The sequence below is a fragment of the Phalacrocorax carbo genome, chromosome 2, assembly GCF_963921805.1.
Source record: "Phalacrocorax carbo chromosome 2, bPhaCar2.1, whole genome shotgun sequence".
Classification (NCBI taxonomy): domain Eukaryota; kingdom Metazoa; phylum Chordata; class Aves; order Suliformes; family Phalacrocoracidae; genus Phalacrocorax; species Phalacrocorax carbo.
The window spans coordinates 10916701-10922700 of record NC_087514.1 but is presented as its reverse complement, the minus strand read 5'-3'; positions in this window follow the sequence as shown (position 1 = coordinate 10922700).

Sequence of the window (6000 nt, the reverse complement as noted above, 5' to 3'; positions counted from 1 at the left end):
ATAGTTTTAAACCAGGTCACTTCCAAGACCCAGTTGCCTGCAGAGCTGTGAAAAAACTACTCTTAGTGATGGCTACAGGAAGGGCAGGAAAAGGCAGAGCTGCTTCTTTTAGTGGCAACAGTGGCTGCTGCTAGCTTACAGCAAGCCTGGAAACACAGCGCTTGACTCCTGGGCGCTGTCTGCTTGATGGTGTGCCCTTTGACCGCAGACCAGCTTAACTCGCAGCACTTGGATCACCCCACGGCAGCAAATACACCAGACCTGCCAGCAGCGTACTGGACGCCGTCCTGACGGACACAGGCTCTGAGCAGAGGCACTCGCTGCTTCACTCCCGCTTGGTTTTTCTCTGACAGAGCTTTTTCTCAGATCTTCACAACTGCATTTTGAGCAGCTAATATACTTATTAGGAAATAACTGCTCTTTATTGGCACTGAATGAACCTCTTTGCCTGGCTGAGACTTGGGAATGTAACATGTCATTTACAAAGCTGTCCCGAGAGACCACAGACAGATTACAAAAATATGCCTTGTATTCAGTCCATTTAAATGAGTAAGATGACAGCACGAGGATTATGCATTGAATTTACATGCTGAATGGTCACACTTAGAAACCTGACAAATTGCTTTGGAAAATGAAATAGTATTACCTTAGAAGCAGGGACAGTGCCAAGTGCTCTCCGTAGGAAAAACATAAGAGTAGAAGGAAAACTGCAAATACCAAGATAACCTTATCTGCTTCAAATAAGTTGCATAGTTTTAAGAACAGTGGTGTACAGGTACAGAGGGCACAGTCCCTCTGCTGCAAGGGAGCCAACTCCCAGCTTCAAGATACTAAAAGTAAACAGGCAAATTCATTCCTATTTAAATTTTATCCACCAATCTGAATTTGGTTTAATAAGCATGGGGATCTGGTTACACAATTGTTCCTGTCCGTTAAAAAACAACCCTCATGTGATAGCTGACATTTTTAATTCAGCCCATGCACATTTAAAACAATACCCCGTGTATTGCTTCATGTGGCTGAAATACGCTCTTACACACGCGGTGCACAACCCATGCTGGGCCTGCAGTAATTCAATCTACACCCCCGTTTAGTATGAAATAGGCCATGTGATGTTATCAGCCTGGAATAACACCAGTGACACCGTGTATCTAATCTCCACACATTTCTCATCAGAAAACAAAACCTAACAACATGCCCATCCCCAGTTAGGAAAACAAGCTCAGAATGCATGGAGACAGGGCACCCCGAGCCACGGTCCTGACATTTGTTTCCAAGAAAAATGGTTACAAGTTAAAAGCAAAGGTTAACTATCGAGTCAGATGCTCAACTTTGCTAAGATTTTGGTCCCAGGCCTTTGTCCTTTTTCACAAAAAGTCCAACTCTGATCTCATTCACAGGAGTTTGCACCCATGTAACTTCCCTGCTTGGTCTGAATTACTCCAGTTGTGATGGAAATGAGAACAGGGTCAGGATGAGGGAAAAGACTGATGGTTCAAAGAAAGGGCTGGTGAAATGACAGAAGAAAATTATGTCAGAGCTCTCCCCTGCTTTTTTAATGTAGGTTAACAGAAGGGCTGAAAGGCTTCCCCGGCTCCCCCAGCCAGAAGAAGATCACAGTGCTTCCACAGTTTAGCTCAGACATCTTTCTTTTGTTGTGTACAACCAAGCCAAACTAATGACAACGAAGATATTTATTTACGAAGCACCCTCAAGAGCTGACATAATTGACAGTGCTGTACAGAAAGGTGCCAAATTATGAATCAGTTGAATTTCCTTGCTGTACAGCAGTTCAGAGCAGGACTGAAGAAGAGGGCAAAGGGAAGTTGAGGCTTGCTGGGGCAACAGCTCCCTCTAATGATGGCTGGAAGTCACTCCCAAGGAAGGAGAGACCCTTGCTTCAGTTTAGGAAATGTGTCAGGAAGATCCAAAGGAATTAGCTCTCCTGCCAGTAATCTGGCACCCAGATGGAGCTGGCATCTCCATTTGCTGGTCACTCTTTACTGACAAGCAGCAATAAACAGTATTTTAACAGGAGGAATAGATTAGGGGTTGAACTGCTGTAGTCACACATATGCACTTTTTTTACTGTGGCCGTAGCAGCTCGGGCTGACTTTCAGTTGTTGATGGAAGCAACTCCTTTACCTACACAGAGAAAACTAACTCTATATAGATACCAGCAGCAAGGCTGCCTGTGCAGTGAAAGAAAACAAAGTGCTACTGTGGTTGCACTGAAGGAATGGCCACAACATAGTCCAGAGAGGAGCATTTCTGACCACTCTTTGCTGTTTTTTGACCCAGCTCCCTAACACTATTCCAGATTTTTTTCTCCCATTGAGCTCCGTCTGCTTGGGGTAACACTTTAATTCTGATCTCATATCTACAGAAATCAGCAAGAGTTTTTCTTGTGTCTCAGGGACAGTAGGGCTGACAATAGTTCTTAATTCACATAGCCAAGGAGAAAGCCCCACATGCCCCAAAAGTTCATTGGTCTCTAGTCTTGCTTCCCTAATACCTTCGGGTAGGTTACAAGGCTCCTTTTCAAGAAGACTTTTGAACTCCTACCCTCTGGAGCTATCAAGGTTCCCAACTACACAGCACTAGTTACTTTTACCTATGTTAGTAAGTGCTGTATGGTGACCAGCAGTCACTTAGATGACCTGGAATCAGCCCACACACCTGTAGGAGATCAGTTGACTAAGTCAAGAAACTTTTCTCCTTAAGTTTTGTCCTCAGTCAGCCAGGAAAGATAGTCTCTTAAGAACAGTTCACAGCAACTGCACTCCTTAGCCTGGTGCTGAAAGTAACCTGAGCTTAATTTGGACTGCGCAAATGTGGTCTGCACTGCTGTAGGGAATGTAGGGTCCTTTACACCAGACTGAAGTGGAAGGCAAATGCTGCAGCTCTGATCTGGCAGAACATCACATCCACTGGTACCCTTTGGGCACTGACAGTTCACACCCCATGTGCAGTGAAGTGGAGACCATCCTCTACTCCCAGCTCTGGCTTATTCTGCAAACTGCCCAAAACAACAAGCTCTCTCACCTGATCTGTTTCCTGAGCAACTGCTGTTTGATTTGAAGACTTATGAAATCAAAAGAAGGTAAAAATAATCTTATGAAGACCCCATGGCCTCTACCTTGGACCAAATCTAACTAATAGGAGTTTTGACAGCACAGAAACTGTGAGTGGGCATTTAATTAGAATTAGTAAATTGCCTAGAGAGAAGTTAATGGGGGAGAGGAAAATGCTTGCTTCTAAGAAGTGCACAAACTTCTGATTACTCTTTAGGTGCCCTTTTTTAGTTAATTGCTCTGTGTTAAAGAATTTTTTTCTATCTTTGCAAAACTGTGCTTAACAATAAAATGTACAGATAATCTTCCAAGAACGCATATAGGTCTGAAACTGAGGATCTATAGGAAGTAATTGCCCTGATTTTTTAAACTACTTAGTGCCAGGAAACTGCAGTGCAAAACGTCCAGTTTTTAAGGTGTCTAAACAGGATGTCCAAATATTCCAGTTAGTTAATGGTTTAGCTGCTATAGCAGCTAAACACCAGCTTGATTCACCTGGTTTCCAACTTCATGTCTCTTCCTGGGGCTCGCCTCTGGAAACTGGGATGTGGGCATCAGCCTTATATATAGTAGTGCCTGGTCTGCAGACCACAAAGGAGGGAAGGGGTTTTTAATAAATTGTGCAACAAAACCTTGAAAATGCAACATCAGGCTACATGATAACAGTCTTTTCTGCTTTCAAAATCAATGAATCCTAGCAAATGTGATCACATCACTCATGCAGTACAGCTAATTGATTGCATGATTACCTTGCACACCATGCAGGAAATCGGACTCAGCTGCGGTGAGCATCACTGCACAGAAGACTCCTGCGGGGAAGGCAGTGGAGTCAACATCTTTTGGCTGTCCCTAACAAATGGCATGACTCTCAGCAGGCACTTCTACAGAGGCAAGAGGAAAGTGAGAACAAACAATGAGTGGAGAATGTAAATACCAGCCAGTTGAAATGTAAAAGGGAACTGTTTTCCACAAGCCGTGTTTTGACTGGAGTGCTGGGAGGGAAGGCAGCATGTACCTTGAAACAATCACTTTATCACAAAGAACAAACGAAAAAACCAACCCACAACTACTGCAGTTATTCTGAATCATTCATCTCAACATCACAAGAGAACTTTGTGTGGAGGTGACAGCCCTGTAAGGCTTACCTTTACCATTACTGCTAACATTTGCTGTATCCCATCATACATACTTAGTGCTGAGCAGTCTTGCCATCCTAAAAAAGACACGTGGAGCTTCGGTGCAGAGTGCATTTGTCAGTATTACCCTTGCCCGGTTGAGAGCACTGAGCTCTGCATGGTGCGAGAGAGCCTCCCTCCTTCCCTCTGAGCTGGAGGGAACACCAGGTGAGTCTCACTTCTCTGATCACTGACCCAAAATAGCAAGGTCCTGAGCACTGCCTAACACTGCTATTCACTTTTCAGTTCAGAAGCAGGAGAAAGTATGTCAAGATCTGTGTATTTTAGAAAGAACTGTTTGGTTTTTCTGCCCTGTGTTGGGAATCTGTCTTTGGGAACACCACCTTCCCAAACTGTCCTGTGGACCAGCTCTGAGTTTAGTCCACCCAAGAGACTGCCTGGGACCCAGCCAGAAATAGTTAATGCACATCAGCAGCTTCACTGGTTTTTTCCCTATGTGCAGGCCCATATGCTGTGGTACCTGTGGTGTAACCAGAGCAATGAGCCACCACCTAGAAGGGGAAGCCACATCACCAGGGGCCCAGAGTCAGAGCATCCCAGCCAAGGAGAGGAAAGCAGGTCAGCACAGTGCTGGGGATGGCAGATACTCCCAAATGGGTGAGCCACAGGGTATGGACATGCAAGGTGTGAGATTAGTCTGAAATAAAGGGTATTAGGACAAGACGCAGGGCATATTGGCCTCTTTTTGGACCACAATAACCAAAAGGGTCAGCACTGTTGACTTCTTGCCTTCACTGAAATGAGTGTTGTCCTCAGCAGGCTGTGGAGCTCGGTCCTCTGCAGTAACAAAACTCCTCACATTTATGAGTACTTTTAACAGCCTGGTCCACCAATGTCAAATCACTTGTCCAGCTTTACTGCAGACAAAATAAAATAGCTCTAGCAAGATAAGCGTATCCTGGAAGGCTGGGATTTTCCAGCAGAGAGGGCCAAGTCTCTGTTGGCGGCAATTGGCACAGTTGTACTCAACTCCACGGACAGGTGCCAAATGACCATAACAGAGATTTTGGCAGTGGAACAGCAGTCGTAATAAATGACTCTGTGAAGCCTTGTGTGCACTTCACCTAAAGTATTACAGCCTGTCCTGCCCCTCCAAAGCACTCCAGAAATGTGGGGGTCTGCTTATCAACAAAATGAGCCAGCAAAAGTCCATCAGAAAAGTTCACCACCACACTCCGTGGTGTGAAAGCAGCAGCCACCTGGCCCGCAGCAAGAAGAAACCCCAACTACCTTTCCAGAAGTCTCCCATCGCTCCAGCTCCTGAGCCACCAGCACCAGAGGAAGGAACCACAGTGTGTGGGCCAGGATTCACAGGGGGAGGGTTGGCACAATAAGTGCAGCTACAACTGAGCACAATAAGACTACGAGTGGCTTTTGTTCTTCCAGTTGCAAACTTCAAGGGCTCCCAGAGTGTCATCCTCACCCTCACCCACCCACGTGAGAAATCGGGTGTTCCAGATAGGCAATAATCATGGTGATTTACCACCAGGCCCAGGCTTACCAAAGGACTTTAGAGAAGCTGCAGCACTTACAGTGGTATGTGGCATGTGCTTGGCTGAAGTGTTGAAGGAATAGCCAAGCTGCTTTTCCCACTCATTGCTAGAGTGGTCTCCTCCTGATCTGGCATCCTCCAGAGGTCTCCCATGCTCACACATTAACTAAGCCAAATTGCTTCTTACCTTAAAACCCTCTGGAGCTGGACTTTATAATTCTTCAGATTTCCACAGATA